Raw genomic sequence first — 19,445 nt, 5'->3', positions numbered from 1 at the left:
ACCCATTGGTGAAGGCTACTACAAGTATTTTGTTGTCAGTTTTATCGATCGAAAGCGCTTCCTTGTTAAAGTGGGCTATGTAGGATCTCAGCGTCTTATCCTTTCGCTTCCTGATACTCATTAAGCATGCAATAGACTTCTTATACTTATGCCCCCCTAATAAAGTGCGAAGTGAACTAGGCGCTTAGCTCCTTGAAAGTACTGATGGAGTTAGGCGTCAGTCGGCTGAACCAAATTCTCGTAGGACCCTTCAGCATTGTAGGGAAGGCCCTATACATGATCTTGTCTGCTACTCCTTGAAGGTGCATCAAGAAGTCTCAAGGTGATCGAGGGGTTCCTTGACTCTGTCGTAGCTTTCTATCTGCGACATGCGAAACTTCTGCGGTAGGAGGAAGAAGTTGACGGATGTGGTGAAAGGCGAATTGGTTCGGTGGACCAGATCATCTAGGTCGCTAAACACTCGTCCTTTAAGGGCGTTCATCATAAGGTCCATCCGTTCCTTCATCATCTGCATCTCTATGACAATGTAAGGGGGAGTTGTGTCCGTAGTGGAAGGACGGCTTGTGTCTTGTTGCTCCGATCTACTTGGGGCATTACTACCTTCAGGCCCCTCTCGGTCTCTCCTCTCAGCACTGGTACCTTCTTGGTCTTCCTCTTTGGTACCTATAGCGGCGTTCTTCTGCCGTAGTTGTTCTTCAAGGTCCTGATTCTGTTTGTGAGACGTTCCACTATTGCCGTGAGGGTTTGGACCTGCCTCTCCAAGGCAGTGGGTTGGGGCTCGTCTCTCTGAATGTTATTGGTAGTTGCCATTGAGCACGTAAGTACCATGCAACTCTTTGTCCGGGAAGCGATAAGCTAAAGTGCGCACTTCCCACAGACGACGCCAACTAATGATGCCGAAAAACTACCAGTAAGCTACATGGTCCTCACGTACTCGAAACAACACTTGCACAACACAAAAAGAGAAGACCTCGCAGATATCACCGGTGTGGTGCTAGCCAAATACCCTCCAAAGGTCAAGTTAGAATTTCTCACAACTCTAGAGTGCTAGAGCGAGTAAATTATGCGTACCTTGGTTAGTGAGGGTATTGGGACTTTTCTAGTAGTAGAGGGTTGACATCTTTTCTTTGGTTTAGAAGTCTTTTCCTTATAGGAATCCTCATGACCGTACTTTAAGGAACCCTTTCCTTGTAGGAGTCCTTTTAAGTAGCACTAACATGAAATGCAAGATATTTCCTTATATATGCTAACGTGGGGACCAAGCTGAGCTATGTCAAGGTCGTCAGCTCCGTATAATCCCTTCAACTTTCTTGTCATCGGCTACCCATACTCTTTACCTAAGGCCACCCCATCAGCTCTGAAGCGTGCTACATGGACTTCTCTAACGCTGTCGTTTTCCAATGGATCTTGACAGATTTAATTGGAGTATCATTTTATACATTTTCAAGTGTGAGTACTGTTATTGTGATTTTTCCCTTATCAATGGTAGTGGCTAGGTTTTTGTGCTAATGGTGGTAGCTGTGCTTTTTGTTTAATGGTGGTGGTTGGGTTTTTTTGTTATAGTAGTGGCTGGGTTTTTATGTTAATGAAGGTGGCTATGTTTTTTGTTTAATAGTGGTGGTGGGTTTTTTTGTTTATGGTGATGTCTGAGTTTTTTGTTTATTGTGATGATTGGGTTTTTTGTTTATTGTGATGGTTGGGTTTTTGTATTAATGGTGGTGGCTGTGGTTTTTGCTTAATGGTGGTGGCTAGTTTTTTTTTTTTTTTTTTTTTTTTTTTTAATAGTGTTGGTTGGATTTTTTATTCGTTGTGGTGGTTGGGTTTGTGTTTATGATGGTGGCTGGGTTTTTGTTTTGGATTTCACTTTATTTGTTTTGTTTTAATTGGGATTCTTCTGCATTCTTTATGATTTCTCCATAGTTTGTAATGTGGGTTTGGTTTTTATTTGATGAGAATGTTGTGGGTCTTCTTTCTTTGATAGTTTGGCTCCATATGATGTTGCATTATGATTATTTTGCCTAGTTTGTTATTGGGTATTCTGTGGACATTTTTTGCATTGTCTTACTAATAAATAATATTTTTTTGTTGCAGTACATCTTATTAGAGATATAGGTTTGTAGTCAAGTTTGTTATTGATGTATTTTCCTTTATACTTGTGCAGATATAGGATTGGTGGCAAAACGATAGCTTTTGTGGGACTACTTGAACTCAAATATTTTTTGTAAAGTTTGGAAGCTAAGACATCATTTGTATATAAATGGTTGTAATTACTTTGTGAACATCTTTATTGCATTTTTAGATTATATGGATGTTTTTTTTTTATGGATTTGGTTAGAAATGAACAGGTTAATATAATGGCAAATAAATGTAAAGAATATTAATAGAAACTTAAAATTGGTGACGATAATTTTTGTCGCCATATCTAACTATAAGCAGAAATTGGTGACGGAATAATTCTTAATCTAAAAAAAAAAAAGAAAAAAAAATTGGTGATGCAAAACTTCATCACCTAATCTATTGAAATTGGAAGAAAAAAAAAAAAAACATTTGGTGACGAAATATTCCGTCACTGAAAATAAGGTTTAGTGATGAAAATATTAGGTGACAAAAAACTTTTGTCACCTATCATTTTATTGGTGACAAAAATTTTTTGTCACCTATCATTTTTATATTGGTGACAAAACATTTTCATCACCAATACATTCTGTGATGGAGCTTAGGTGACGAATGTTGTTTTGTCACCATTTCGTCACCATATGTATTTGGTGATGAAATAAGGACATATTGTGACGAAATGTTTTGTCACCATAGTCCACTTTTGTTGTAGTAGTTAAATATTAGTATATATAAATATATATATATATATATATATACGATTTCTATAATTAATTTTTGAAACTTTTGACTAATCCAATGGAGTGCTCTTAACAGAAAAACACTAACCCTTAACGAACCCATGTTAGGTTCTAAGTACTTAGGAACTAATGTATTAGAACTCTAATGTGTATTGTTGGCAAACCATGATCAAAATAGGTTGTTTAATTTTGTTTAGACTTGCTCAAAGTTGTGTCTTTTATGTAAAGTTGGAATCGAGCTATTGCAGAAGTATTAGTGACTTTCGGCCTGGCTCGATTAATCGAAGAAACAGGCTCGATAGATCGAATCTCGAGCATAATGTTTTTTCTACAGATTTTTCCAATTCAGCCCTAGCCTATTAAAACGCGTTAGGTTTTATGTTTTGCCCTAAGTATAAAAGGCAAACCTTAGCCACATTTTTTAAGTTGCTCTATTTTGCTGTGTGTATGAATCTCTTGTGAGATCTAGAGGTGGTTGCCTTCACACATGCTTAGGATTATCAAGAAGGAGATTTGATTGAGAGCTTGATGATCATTCAGTTGCTACACTAAGAAGCTTAAAGAAACACAAGCGGATGTGCTTGTACTTACTGGAGAATCCAAGAAAGAAGGAGTCCGTGGTCTCGGAGCTTGCACGTGGTCGTGTCAGTAAGTTTCTACTGGTGGGTAGCAATAGGATGTTAGTGATCTAAGTCCTATTGTAAAACTTCGATTCTTTCATAGTGGATTCAGGTTTACCATAAGGATTGCTAGGTTAAATCCTCCCCAGGTTTGTACCAATGTGGTTTCTTGGGTTATCATATCTTTGTGTTATTTATATTTCTGCGGCTATGCATGATATGATTGTTTGATTGTGATAACCTAGATCTGGAATTTGGATTAAGTAATAACTTGGCTAATTAACTAGGTTAATCCAATTGTGTTTTAAGGGGTCTAAAAACTAACAAGTGATATCAGAGCAAGTTGCTCTCTTGTTGTTGATCTTTTGATCTCTGAGCTAATCCTTGACCCCTGTTGTCATGGAACACGGACATTCTCTTGTTACTCCTCCTCACTTTAATGGGAATAATTATTCTTATTGGAAAGTAAGGATGAAAGCATTCCTGAAATCAATTGATAAGAGAGTCTGGAACTCCATTAAATATGGATGGGAGAAGCCCACTGCTCCTGTTAGTGAGTGGCAAACTTCTCAAAAAGAAGCAGCCGCGTTCAATAGCAAAGCTATGAATGCTATCTTTAAAGCTGTTTCTATGGAGGAATTTAAGAGAATCTCTAATGTTGAGGTTGCTCACATTGCCTAGAATATCCTCTAAACTGTGCATGAAGGCACAAAGGCTGTTTAAATTAATAAGTTGTAGCAATTAACTTCTAAATTTGAAAGCATTAGGATGTCTGATGATGAATCTTTTGATGAATTCTATGCTAAACTCAATGATATTGTTAATTCTGCTTACAATTTGGGTGAAATCTACGCTCAACCTAAAATTGTTAGGAAGATTATTAAATCTTTAACTGAAGATTTTAAACCCAAAGTGACTGCCATCACTAAGAGCAAGGATGTGGACTCTATCCCTATTGATGAACTTGTAGGGTCTCTTCAATCCTATGAGTTGGACCTACCAAATTAATGGCTCTTAAGTCAGTTGATGATGTTGATGTTGGTGGATTTGATGATGAGCTCTTTGCTATAGAGATTGCTTACCTTGCCAAGAACTTTAGAAATTTCCTTAGAAATAACAACAGAAGGGCAAGAGATAAGAACACTACTGAACCTAGAAATTTTAGGAAGAATGATCCCACTAAGATTAATAACACTGATAAACCTAGAGAAAAAGTAGGTCAATCTTCTAATAGTTCTAGAGGTCCTCAATGTTTTGTCTTAATCATGAAGTCACTTGTTTTTTACTGTCGGACTTGAACCTTTTGAGAAAGGCATAAATAATCATCTCATCACTGTTCACTAGCCAATCATGAACACCTTAGTGCATATCGTAAGATTTTGTACTCGAGAAGTGTAGCACATGCACAAAAAGAACATAAGGTGTAGCCTCGATTTAAATGTTAAAATTGGTGTGTACATTATTGGACTTAAAGCTAAATCAAATAAATAAAATTGGTATGTACATTATCCTGGCTATTTTAATAAGTTTCTGAACAATTAAAATTTGTGTGTACAATATGAGGCAAAATCAAGAAACTTACATGATTACAAGCTTACGATCTAGGAGATGTGGGAGTTATATGATATAACTCTTTAGGTGATAGTCTCTTTCAAACTCTATGTGATGAATTTTGTAGACTTTGTGTTTAATTGCTATACACATATCACCTCACATGTATCTCAAGCTTTTGCTAGTTGCACACACTACACAAGTTACTCTTTGCTAAACATTGTAGATGCTATTGTGTGTGTTTTTGGTCTAACCAACCAAGTTTGCAAATACTTTGAGTTTTTATGCAAAATAGATTTGATGCTTGTGAATCTATGGAGAATGTTTGAAAATCTTAATTTTGGGAAAACTGGGTTTAAAACTGTTGTTTTTGAAAAACATTTCATCACATACTCATGCATTTTGTTCATCAATTTCAATGGTTTAAGGTGTTCCTAAAATGTGTCTTGTTTTTTTAAACTGTGTTTTTCTCTCAAATTTTAAGTGAGCCTCTGTCTATTTCGATCGATCGAGGCTATTTTTCGATCAATCAAAATTGTGATTAAAAATTTAGGTGAGCCTCAGTTTGTTTCGATCGATTGAACCTAAAATTTCAATCAATCGAAAATCGTATGAGAAGTTTTTAAAAAAACTGATTTTCAGTTGAGTCAAACACTTTTTCAAAGAGTTCTTTATCTTTTCTCTCTCCATACGACTTGGTCAAGGCTAAATCTCAATTTTTTGTCATTTTCGTCCATTCTTTTTGCAAGGTTTTCCTCTCCCAAGGCTGATAAGACCTTTATACCCTTTCTTTTGCATTCTTTTTCATGTTTCATGCATTAATTCATGGTTTTTGGGTAAATTTTTGGACCTATGCAAAATTGAGATTTTTGATGGTTTAAGCCAAATTTTCTGAAATTGATCAATGGGTTTTTGTTCTAGGATGTTATAAACTTGATCTTGATGGTTTAATTTGATCAATTTGCTGAATTTTGAGAAATTGAAATTTCTAGGGCTTGTATGTACCCGAATTGGGGATTTTGTTCAATTAGGTCCAAATTGATAAAATTGGATTGTTGGATTGATGTATTTGATCATTATAAAATGTATTCTATCTTGTGTGATGATCAATTGATCAATTTTTTACAAATTGAACAAGTGGTTCTCTCAAATTGTTGGGGTTTTTGTTAGAAACTCTATGCTTAAGGTAATTTTGTGAATTTGAACTTAAATTGAACCTATTCTCACTGCATTAGAGCATGCATCATAACATTTATTTGTTCATGCATCATATAGATTTTTGTTTTATTTTTTTTTTTTGTGCTAACTTGCAGTCTGCCCTTGGTTTTTCTTTCTGTTCTTTTTGTTCTGCTTTGTGTCTTTGTCCTTACCTTAGCATCATGCCTAGGAATACTAGAGCCTATAGGACACCCTCCACTTCTTCTAAGTCTCCCTCTACGAGTGAGTTGTTTCGGAGTGACAAAAGCAGAGAGTTATTTGAGAAGCTGAACAGTAAGAGAAAGGTATGGGCTGAGTGATATGTTGTGTTAGATGAGCTTGATCCTGCCATTAGAGCAAACTTTGAGAGTAGAGGCTGGTTAACTTTGTTGGAGATAGATCATCCACCCCCGACTGCACTGATTAGAGAGTTCTACTCGAACCTCTCTTGCCACATCTATGATTCCAACACCCTTGTTAGGAGTTGGATACGAGATGTTGAGTTCACCATTACCCCTAGGATAGTGGCTGAAGCTCTTGGTGTTCCAGTCGTTAGGGGTCCCGTCTATCCTTATAAGGAGTCTCCACCCCTTGATGACGTTATGTCATACATCACTGGGTCTTCTATCCAATGGGGTTCTGATCCTCGGATCACGTCCGCTGAGCTTACTGAGACTACTTATCTTTTCGTTAGGATAGCGTGTCATTCTTTGTGGCCTATTTCTCATCTCCACACCATCCCTCTTGAGCGATGTGTGTTTTTGTACGCCTTTGTTTCTGGTGCTACTATTAGTTTTCCTCATCTGTTTCTTCGTTCTTTGAACGAAGTTCATAGGGGTTCAGCCGTCGCTCATGCTCTTATTCATCCTATTTTCATTCATAGGATTTTGTTGTTTCTCGATTTAGTTGACTTCCCTGCTGGTGAGCCCGTACATGTTGTAGCTCCCACAAGTGCCACCTTCCTTAGGTAGAGAGTTGCTCATTTGAGAGTTGGCTCTACCCATCCTAGAGTTGAGCCTTCTGGTGCTGTATCCCCTCTTCCCTCTTCTACAGGTGCTGATACAGCTGAGGCGTCTGGTGCTGCTGCTGCTGATTCTGATGTTCCTCCACCAACTACTTTGGATTATTCAGACATTCAACGTACGTTGGATCTTGTCTTGACCATTCAGGCAGCTCATGGATAGATTTTGGTGGACGTGCTCGATGAGATCTGTGCCTTGCGAGCAGAGTTGGCACAGTTTCGACGATCCTCACTGCCACCTCCTTTTGATGATGGATTGTGATTGTCCTTTGGCATTCCGTCACAAAAAGGGGAAGTACATTTGGAACATTTGTAGCGGTTTTTGTTCTCAGAGGGAGAGTTTTTGTGTTTGTTGGAGCTTGTGGAGATTAGATTGTATCTAGGTGCTTCACTTTGTATTTACCTTTTTTGGCTCTTGATGTATTTTTGTTGGGCTATTCATGTTAGGGGGAGATACATTTATTGTTTTATATGTTTCTTGTTTCACTGCTTATTGATTTATATTTATGAGTTATTCTTTGATATATGTCTTTATTTTATGTTGAGTGAAATCAAGAATTTATTTTGTTTACTTGTATTTTCCACACATGCGTTTATGCGTTTTGTTTAGTGTTTCAAGAAATATACAGGTTGATTCAATTGAGCTACTGTCTACACTTGCAACTGATGGATAGTAGTTAGGATTAGATTTGTTATAATGGGCATTTTTTTGTAAAGGGCTTTTCTTTGTAAACTTTGAGCTTTTAGTTGTGTTTTGTCACGGATTGCCAAAGGGGGAGTTTGTTAGGTTCTAAGTACTTAGGAACTAATGTATTAGAACTCTAATGTGTATTTTCGGCAAACCATGATCAAAACAGGTTGTTTAGTTTTGTTTAGACTTGCTCAAAGTTGTGTCTTTTATGTAAAGTTGGAATCGAGCAGTTGCAGAAGTATTAGTGACTTTCGGCCTGGCTCAATCGATCGAAGAATAGGCTCGATCGATCGAATCTCGGGCAGAATGTCTTTTCTGCAAATTTTTCCAACTCAGCCCTAGCCTATTAAAACGTGTTAGGTTTTATGTTTTGCCCTAAGTATAAAAGGCAAACCCTTGCCACGTTTTTGAGGTTGCTCTATTTTGCTGTGTGTGTGAATCTCTTGTGATATTTAGAGGTGGTTGCCTTCACACATGCTTAGGATTATCAAGAAGGAGATTTGATTGAGAGCTTGATGATCATTCAGTTGCTGCACTAAGAAGCTTAAAGAAACACAAGCGGGTGTGCTTGTACTTGCTAGAGAATCCAAGAAAGAAGGAGTCCGTGGTCTCGGAGCTTGCATGTGGTCGTGTCAGTAAGTTTCTACTGGTGGGTAGCAATAGGATGTTAGTGGTCTAAGTCCTATTGTAAAACTTCGATTCTTTCATAGTGGATTTAGGTTTACCTTAAGGATAACTAGGTTAAATCCTTCCCAAGTTTTTACCGGTGTGGTTTCTTGGGTCATCATATCTTTGTGTTATTTATATTTTCGCTGCTATGCATGATATGATTGTTTGATTATGATAACTTAGATCTGGAATTTGGACTAAGTAATAACTTGGCTAATTAACTAGGTTAATCCAATTGTGTTTTAAGGGGTCTAAAAACTAACAACCCATATCTTGGATTTGAATCTACGTTTTTCTAGAAAGTAGATGTGGTAGAACACATCTGCCACTGGGCCTTGTTGCCTAGTGGCACCCGGTTCCATTGTAATTGTTAGCTCGGGGGTTCTATCCCCTGCAATTACCCAGCCCCCAAAAAAAAAAAAAAAAAAAAATGTGGTAGAACACATCGATCGGTTTCCACTATAAAACATTCAAGAATTAAAAAATTGTGATGCTAGAATACAAACAAAATAAATACAGCACATCCGATATATAAATTATCAATCATGGTTTGAAGTAATTTTTCAGCTTCCTTATCAAACAAAATAAATACAACACACTCTATTGCATCATCAATATTGAGTTGAATTCTATACCTGCATGTGCAAATATCTAATTTGATTAAATTTTTTTATTAAAAAATTAACTTTTATGTTTACATATGTTGTATGATTGTAAAATTGATAATTTATATTTTACCTTGAAAGTGGAAAATCAGAGTTACTTTTGCAATGGTTACACCAAAAATCATTTTCAAATTTAACTTTTTTGTTACACTTTGCACATCCAATATGGTACCATCCAAAGTTTGTTTCAATATTTTTTGTTGTTGCAAGGCATGTGAATACAATTTCCTGAAATATAAAAGAAAAAAATTACTTTTTTGTTAAGTTTATTGAAAACTAAATACATTATTGGTGTAATGTTATTGAAAAAAAAAAATTGTAGAGTACCTAATTATCTGGCTCCCATTCCGAGGATATTATTTGCTAGATTTTTCTTCTATTTTTTGTGATCTTTTTTCAAGCAGTATTCCCTCCTTGAATTGTTGAGGAATTCCTTCAATTCGAGTATTTTCCATATTTCTTGATAAAAGATTAAAATTAAAATAACAATTATTGAATACAAATGTTGTTATTGTACTAAATTAACGTATTAGGATTATTTTTAAAAAATAATTGATTAAAGGTAAATCAACAGTCAAAGAAAACAAAAAATAAACATCCTAAAATACAAAATTTAATTACATCAACCAAAAGTAGAGTTCTAAAGAATACAAAAATTTATAAACCTAAAACAAAGATGCAAGAAAAATTTTAAAAATCAGCCAAAAAATTGAGAGAGAGAGAAAGAGAGAAAATCTTTTTTGTGAGGAAAAATTATGCAAATAATGGAAGAAAGAATGACAAATTTATAGTAAAATGTGTGAATAAGAAGATACAGAATAAGGGAAGATGGAGGGAAAGATGAAGAGTGATATTAAAGTAGAGGGTAGTAGGGAGGGTAGTGGAGAGATAAAAAGGTAAGTAAAATGATGTGAATAAGAAGAGACAAAATAAAGGAAGATGAAAGGAAAAATGAAGAGTGATATTAAAGTAGTGGGGAGATAAAAAGATAAAGGAGGGAGAAAGCCTGGAGAAAGTTTAAATATTAAAAAAAATGAGTAAATGTTAAAAAATATTATAGAAAAATGGAAAGAAATTGAATAATAATGTGGACGCTAATGTGACTCAACTAGAGCATGATAACAATAAATACTACATTTTAGTTTTTTTAGATGTATATAGATATAGATAATGATCTACCTATTATACGTCTATTGAACCCATCGTCTATGAGATATGCAATAAGTCTTTCATACCAAACTCCAGAAGCTTGCTTCAATCCATTGGGGACTTTCTTCGAACATTACACATGATGGATCAAGTGGATACACAAACCCTTTCAATTGCTTTACATAAAATTTTTAAAGTAATCTATTCAAGAAGGCACTCTTCACATCCATTTGATGGCCAAAATGGCCAAATACCATGTTTTTTTGAAATTTTTAGTAATAAAACACTGTTTCGGAAATAATTGGGGATCTATCACTTTTTGTGGTACTCGAGCTTGGTGAGCTCGAGTACCCCATTTTTTCATTCCACCGTGGCACGCTGGCGTGGAAAAGGTGGAATTAAATATTGGCTTAGTACTCGAGCTTCATAGGCTCGAGTACTGTTTAAACAGTACTCGAGCCCATGAAGCTCGAGTACCATCTTTTCATTTATTACACAACCAACTACTACTGACGTGAACTGTAATAGGACATGCACAATAAATGGTACTCGAGTTCTTTGAGCTCGAGTACCTTTTAACGAAAACCACTCTTTTCCATTTCTGTCTCTTTCCCATTTGTGTCTATGAGTCAGAAACTCTCTCATTCCTCCATGTGCGAGTCAGAAATTTGAAGCATAGACTTTACTCTTGGGCCACCATCTGCAAGTGTACTCTCAGTGTCTCCATCCACCAACGTGCTGTCCATTTATCCTTTGGGCAAACCCTGTTGTGACCAGTACATAGAGGTAATAATGCTTAATTTTTAGATATGAAATGTTTGCAATAGTGAGAGTAAAATGCTTAGTTTTTAGATTGTGTTCGTATGAGATTTTTGTGCATGAGTTTCATGTATTGAAATTTGCAATATTAACTGCTGATATATATATATATATATATATATATATAAAACGTAAGTGAACTCAATGATATATATATGTACAACTGCTGATATATATATCTATATATTTGACGGGTTTTAACTTTTAACGATTGGTCGACATCTTCTACAAAAAAAAAAAAACAGTTGCTCGGTTGGTCCACATCTTGAACATAAGCAAAACGTTAGTGTCACGTGATTATCTGATTCAAGACAATAATTTGATTGGATTTTGGTAAATGCATTATCCTCTTTTCGAAAAAAAAAAAAAAATCCATTAAATATATATGGATTGGGAACTTGGTGTAAAATTTTATGATAGTTTATAATTCAATATTTTTTTTTTCTTGTATATGTATTTTAATGAATTTTATTGGATTACATTTTTCCTTATATCTTACTTATTTGGAAATTTGTTTAAAAGTTAGAAATCAATAATTGTCTCATATTATATATATATATATATATATATATATGATTCTATAATTGTGATAGAGAGTCCATTACTTGACCAAGCTCATTCCTAATTTTCACCCTAATACCAGTACAGTTTTCTAATTGAAAAGAGGAGAGATTTAAATCTTAAGGAATATCAAAATATGTCAACCAATTCAATTACAAAACTCTGGGCATAACTATCTTGTATTTAAAATATTTAAATTTCAAGTTTTTTGTATTTTAGAATAATGCAAGAAAATAATTAATTAAAAAATAATCATGCATATTTATGAGTTTTTGGATTTCATAGTATAGTAAATAACCCATGATTAACACAAAATTTGACAATCATGTTAATAATATAGAGAACAAGGAATCCAATGGAGAGAGAGAGAGAGAGAGAGAGGAATTCAATTTACACTTTATGTGACTATTTGTGATGTTATATGTCTCTATTTTTTTTTATTGGATCACTATTTTTAAAACCTCATTATTGAATTATATATTTTCATTGTTTATACATGCATGTCAAATTTATTGTAATCATAAATTATTTAGTATATAATCCATATAGTAATGTTTTCTGTATAATATCAAAATTTTTAAAAAGTACAAATTTTATCATGAGATAGCTATTGATCTCTAAGTATCTTGTTACTTTGCAGGCATGAAGGGTATAAAAAGATAATATAATCTAATAGTTCATTCATCAAAATACTACTTAAATAAGAAGTTATGAAGTAGTGTAACATCTCATAGAGTTGCACCGTTTTAAGTTGAACAAGATCAAAACTGCTTACTAAATTAATATTTTAACATTTTCATCATTAGATTGTAAGTTCTCATTCTTCTTAACATACCTATCAAAGTACGTATTAATTTGATGATATTTTACAATTCGATTAAAAAATTCACCTTTTATGCGTCATTGTAAAATATAAAAACCTAGAATTTCAGGGCTTCTTTAGTAATAGGATTTAAATATAAATTTTTGTTTTAGAAACCAAAAAATAGTGGGTGTCACACTTGAATTTATTGTTTGGTTGATATTTTCAAAAAACAGTTTTCAAAAATATTTTCAAGATAAAAAAAAGAAAAAATTGTTTTTAATGGTATAGTTGTAAATAAATTGGAAACAATGGACCCCACAGATTTCTTCAAACTCTTTTATCTCTTAAATTAAGGAGTTTATCTTTATTATAAACAAATTCTCACACTTCAAATTTGAAATTTATCATTATCCCAAAAAAAAGGACACATCAGTTGTATTGCCACAGTTGAATTTTGAAGCTTATTATTATCCAACAAAAAAGGGTATCTACACATTACGTAAAAAAAAATTAAATATATTTATTTATTAGAAAAAAAAATTCTCACACTTCAACTTTGAAGCTTATCATTATCCCCTCCCCCCCCCCCCCCCCCCCCCCAAGCAAAAAAAAAAAAGGTACATGAGCTTTACTTTCATGCTTCAATTTTGAAGCTTATGATTATCCAACAGAAAAAGGGTATCAACACATTATTTTTTGTAAAAATAAATAAAAAAATTAAGAACCTCAAAAGAAAAAATGGACTTCCAAATATATATATATATATATTTTTTTTGGCATTTTGAAAACTATTTTCATAGTTCATACTGCTTTGAAAACAGGAAAAACAAAATTATTACTAATCAAGCCCTAAATATTTTATAGATGAGATAGTTTATATATATGTAAAACTTTTTTGTCAATTTAAAAAACAATGATATTTTATTATTATTATTATTATCTATATATATATATATATATATAAAACCGAAGCCTTTGCTGGCACCACAATTTTCCATGTCAGCACAATATTTAAAAAATAAAAAATAAATAAAAATTATAACTTCTCAAAATCCTAGCAACCTTACCCCTCTCTCAAGTTAAGAAATATAAAGTCACGGTTTCTGCAAACTCTCTCTCTCTCCAGACGTAGGAAGCCCTAAAGCATTCAAGATCTACAACTCACGGTATAGATTTTAGCTTATAAAGTTTAGCTTTTGTAAGGTTAGTTTGTTTATATATTTAGTTCTTATGTTTAGGTTTAGGTTTAGGTTTAGGTTTAGGTTTTAAGAGATTTATATATTACTACTATGTGGCTAAATTTCCCGTGACATCAGTTTTATGTTTTTAACCAAATACATCAGGAAAGCAAGAGAAGGTGCATAAATATTTAGTCCTTACGTTTAGGTTTAGGTTTAGGTTTAGGTTTTAAGAGATTTATATATTACTACTATGTGGCTGAATTTCCCGTGACATCAGTTTTATGTTTTTTCTTTTTTTTTTTAATTTGTTTTATGTAAGGTTAGTTTGTTTACATCAGTTCTTTATCTCAAAAATAAGACTTTTATTTCTACCACAAAAACTATTTAGGTATGTATCCCTTGCAAGCACACATGAACTTAAATTGTCTTTTAATATATGTATGCTTTATTATTTTCTAATAGTTTTCCCGTGCATTGCACGGGTTAGCGACTAGTTATTATTATATATGTGTAATTGGAGCTCCACGGGCAGAACTTCAAATGAGAAACGTAGTAAATTTAGGTAGTGAACTCAATGTCAAGATAAAAAGAGTTAATATTGGTCAAAAGTGTAATCAGCTTTAACAATTTCAGTTTCGTGGCATTTATTGTGTCAGATTGATTAAAGTGGGAGGAGTTGTTTTCGTAACAGCACAAAATTTCACAGTATTTTTACAATAAATTAAGGTGTCAGTACATCATTAGTTAGGATAAAAAAATAAAATAAATAAATAAATAAAAAAGAAAAGAAAAAAACAAATTATTTTAAGATTCATCTGAACAAAAAACATGACTATTGTGAAAATATGGTGAGATTTTGTTGTGTCTCTAAACTTTCTCAATTGGAAGATTTGTTATTTGCATATTTATTTCATGTGATGTTTGTACAGTTTGTATAGGAAAACTGTTTCCTTGCTTTTCTATTCTATGCCAGAAGCTAACTTACTTTACATAAGCATATATATATATATAATAGACTTTTTAGGAGGAGTGAGGGGGGCATGTGGCCCACTCGCCCCCCTTTGGCTCGCCCCTACGTGTGGCTTAATTGTATAAAACTCATAGGTTGATAGATAGAGGTAATATGATATTTTGTTGACTTGAAAGGATTTGAAGTTGAGCTGTAGTTGAAAACTTGACCTTGGACATGGAAAGTTGTGGGGGTTTGGGCAGGTTGATTGATGCAGAACACAGTAGAAAATAAGAAATACGAAAGTAACAACAGAACAAACCCTAGGCTTCACCACCTAGAATCTATCTGCAAACCGTAGGCATCACCACCTAGGGGAGTTTGGTATCACCACCAAACAGAGAGAACAAAAGAGGAGATATTCTCATCTCATAATAATTAATCTTATTCAAATTCATCTCTCTTTGACCATTACAGTAGTGCTAGATAAATAGGTTTTAGGGATTATACTAATATGGAAGACATTTAATCAAATCCATAAAAACTGTTAACATTAATAACCAAATTCGAAAACAAAATTAATTGCAAAATCTTGGTAAAACATAAAATCTTAGTTCCCTGCATCATTGATGGGTTGGGTTTGCCTCCTTAGGTTAAATCCCCAATATCCTTTGACCATTAACAAGGTACTGTCACAAAATTATTAAAGGTTGCAGCACCTCTAACCCAGATACTAAGGAAGAGTTTATTTAGTTGTATCCTTGTGGCTAAGTCAATCTCTCAGCAGCTGAAGGAAGCCATGACCACATCACTAGTGTGGGCCTTTCCAAATTTCAACCAAGTTTTTATCATTGAATGTGATATCTCAAGATCAAGAATAGTAGCAGTCTTGCGACAAAAGCAACTAATTGCTTCTCACAGCCACACTCTTTATGGGAAAAAGTTGCTGCTCTCAACTTATGAAAAGGAGATGTTGGCGCTCATCATGGCAGTGCAAAAGTGGCGTCACTACCTCCTAGGGAGAAGAAGATTCATAATGAGAATGAACCATAGAAGTTTAATCAAGATGGATCCTAATTGGTTTCCGGAGAGGTCGCTCTACAAATTGATTGGTTTTGATTTCACTATATAGTACAGCTTGCTCCACAATCCTATGGTCCATTTCAGATCCTCCAACGTATTGGTAAGGTTGCCAACAAATTAAATTTTCCAGGCAAGTCTCACATTCATTCACTGTTTCATGCTTCCTTGCTTAAAGGTAAGTTAGGGGCCAATGTCTTAGCTCAATCACAGCTACCTGTGGTCCTTAATAGTCAAGCAGTTTTGGATCAAAGGCAGCAGCTAGACAAGACTGAAATTTCAGTGAATTGGCATGGCCTATCACCAGCAGATGCTACTAAGGAGGACTTACAGAAGCTTGAAACATTAATTTTCAGATCTTGCCCTTGAGGACAAGGACCCTTGTTAAGGGGGGAAGAGTTGTTACGTGCAAAAGAAGTGGAGTTTCTGTTACAAATTTTAACGTTATGCTTGTTGCAGAATATTTGGATGTTTGCTTAATTTTAGGATCAGAATAAGTTGTTGCATAATATTAGGATTAATTGCATTTGTATTTGCATTTTAGTAGGATAAGGGAATTTGTTTATCAAGTGTTTGGGGGGTAACGGCTAGTGGAGCTAGTGTTTGAGTTTTATTAGGATAGTTTGTTCCTAAAATGCAGGGCTTATCTTGTATAAAAGCAGCAGTAGTTTATTTGAATAAAATCATCAGATAAGAATTATTTATGCAGAGTAATCTGTAGAGGTCAAGGATTCCTCGATCAATCCTAATTTCTTTTTAGTCTTTATCCAATATTCATTAATTATCAAAATAGGCAAAGGTCAAGTCTTGTACGTACCAACAGTAAGAGAGCAGAGTGAGAGGTCTCCTTTAACCAATTAGAAGAGGGAAAGATCCACGACATACTCCAACAGTGTGGCAGGATGGCATATTCTTGTTTCAATTGGACCGTGACAATTACAATGAACTTGCCACTTGAGAAAATAGTCAAAATACATACATTCACATGGTGGCTTCTTAGAAGTTTTTTCAATTTCTACATTTTGGTAAGATATGTTTCTTGTGAATAAGTTGGTTAGATTTCTTGACATTGATTGTGGAGGATGCTAACCAAAATTAACTACACAAGTTTCTTTCATGCCCTATATATATACTAAACAAGGGATCTTTTTACTAAACAGAACTCCTGACAGTTCATCCACCTATCAAATCTTATCTGTTATCATGGCCTCACATAGAGGCTATAGCCCTTTGTTCTAGTGACTTCAACACTTCAATGATTTCTAAGGTATAAATCTAATGGTTAACCATCTTTCACACTTGATTCATTGTCAAATAGCTTCACAGAAAAATCGCTTCAACATATCTTTGCCAGAGCAATATAATAATACTAGCTTTAGTTAATAGATTTTTACATGTCTGTTACAACCTTCTCCTCTTGTCAATCTTGTTGTCCTAAGTGGCCAACCTATTTGGGTGCTCCAATTCATACAAAAGTTTGAAGGATACTAGCCCTACAATGAGTGGATAGGGCAATGAACATATGCCTCTCTCTATGTTGACTTTTATTTGCAATTATTCAATTAGTACCATTTGTTTTTTAAATTAATTTTATTACTCAGATATATGACTTAAAAACTTCTATTAATTAATTCAGCAATGACAAAAATATCTTACCATGCTATTATATAATTTTAGTACCCATTTGTATACTTTCTGAATAATTTGGGCGATTCTATTTTGGTCTCAATCAAGCTTATTACTTATCAAAAAAAGTTCTAGTTTGTACACCAAAAACAATATTGTCCATGATAAGTTGAAGCAAGATACAGTATGTAGTTTTCCTGGAAAAACATACATGTATGAATGCTAAATCTAAATTGCTCACAGAAACTAATTTTGCAGTCTACTCAAAAAGCAGCAGTGGTAATTGCTAATTGTTAATTCTCATCTCCCCTAAACTCATTTTACCTAATAATTACAAAATAAAAAACCCTAAAGACAAGCACAACCAGACCAACATTCTAGTAATCACCCAAAAATAAAAATTAACTAACTAAATTGAATTGAATTCCTTAATTAATTCCTGGATCAAAACCCAGAATCAACTTATGCATAAAAATACAAAATTTACAAACACCCACTTTCAGTGGAATCTTTTTTTTCATAAAGTTACAACCGTTTGTTATCAGAAGCACAAAAAGTAGTAATGAGCTCCAAACAACAGCGTTTAACGATCGAGAGAGAGAGAGAGAGAGAGAGTACCTTGGAGCGGAGTGAAGGGCTTCGAAATGAAAGCCTCTGTAACCTCACACTGCGATTGAGTGCAGAAACAGTGAGAGAGATGAGACTGAGAGGTTGCCGCCGACGAAAGTCTTCTGCCGCCGATGTAAGTGAGAGTGAGAGTGAGAGTTTTTTTTTTTTCTTTTTTTTTTTTTTTCAGAAACCTTGAGAGTGAGAGTTTGTATGTTTGTGTAAGTCAGACTGAGAGTGAGACTGAGAGTTTGAAAGTTTGTGTTTTAAGTGCCGTTGCAACCCGAGCACTACTCGAGATTTATGGACTCGGGTACCTTACTAAACAGTACTAAGCAATATTTAATTCTACCTTTTCCACGCCAGCGTGCCATGGTGGAATGAAAAAATGGGGTACTCGAGCTCATCAAGCTCGAGTACCACAAAAAGTGGTAGATCCCCAATTATTTCCGAAACAATGCTCTATTGCTAAAAATTTCAAAAAAAACATGGTATTTGGCCATTTTGGCCTCCATTTGATAGAGTTTGAATCCCATGAACAAATATATTAATAGCAAGATTGTAATGGACTTAAGTCTAACACTTGCACACTAGCTAGCGTAGATATACTCCAAATTCTACAATAAACTCAAGTGTTCCTTATGTGCTTATACAAAAAATACATTCTAGAGTTCATAATAATGGAGTATTTATAATTTATCTACAGTGAAGCAACTAATTCACACTTAGCACTCAAAAAAAAAAAAAAAAAAAAACTAACTAATCATGCACATTTAGGTGCATCCTAATAGAAATTAAAGCTTAATTTCAACAAGCTCTTCAGTCAATGATTGTGGATACCCTAGTGTAAACAAACATAATGTTGCTGAGAGTCTGAGACTTGATTTATTTAGATTATTCAACTAAGGTATAGCTTTGATAAATTACATAATGTCTCAAAAGCTTAAACTACTCCCTCACATGTGGGCCTAACATGTGAAATTTTTTACTTTTTAAATGAGAGGTAAAGTTGAGATAGGATTTGAACTCAAAACTATCTGCTCTAATACTATGATAAATTACCAAATGTCTTAAAAGTGTAAGCTATTAAGAAATGATGAATTTAACCAATATTCTAACAGGCCCCTTGATTTAAATGGCATGCCTTAGGTTTTTATGGACAAGTCAAGTCACTGAATCTGACCTGGGTGAAAGAGTAATGAAATTAAATTTCTAGTAGCTTGGCAGAAACATTAAGGAATAACTACCATTAACAAAATATGTACTTCGCATTCAGGTAGGGTTTTATATCTAAAAGTATCTTGCTATTGTCAATTTTTCATGGGCACCAAACATTCAGTTTCAAGAAAAGACGCTTCCTAGCAGAAGCTTACATGTTCTTGTGACTTTCCTAACTGCTA

The 19,445-nt window shown here is 34.1% G+C and overlaps 1 long non-coding RNA gene across 1 annotated transcript; it reads right to left on the bottom strand.

Moving 5' to 3' along the window:
- Window positions 1–10,591: 10,591 nt before the first annotated feature.
- On the bottom strand, window positions 10,592–18,269 carry LOC126695440 (uncharacterized). Its single transcript, XR_007646027.1, has 2 exons — window positions 18,058–18,269; window positions 10,592–11,182 (listed from the first exon to the last, which is right to left on the bottom strand). It is a non-coding gene; the product is annotated as an uncharacterized LOC126695440 (long non-coding RNA).
- Between the last annotated feature and the right edge of the window lie 1,176 nt (window positions 18,270–19,445).

Source organism: Quercus robur, chromosome 8 (genome assembly GCF_932294415.1).
Source record: "Quercus robur chromosome 8, dhQueRobu3.1, whole genome shotgun sequence".
Classification (NCBI taxonomy): domain Eukaryota; kingdom Viridiplantae; phylum Streptophyta; class Magnoliopsida; order Fagales; family Fagaceae; genus Quercus; species Quercus robur.
Note: the sequence above shows the minus strand (reverse complement) of the source record. Positions and strands in the feature narration are given on the sequence as shown.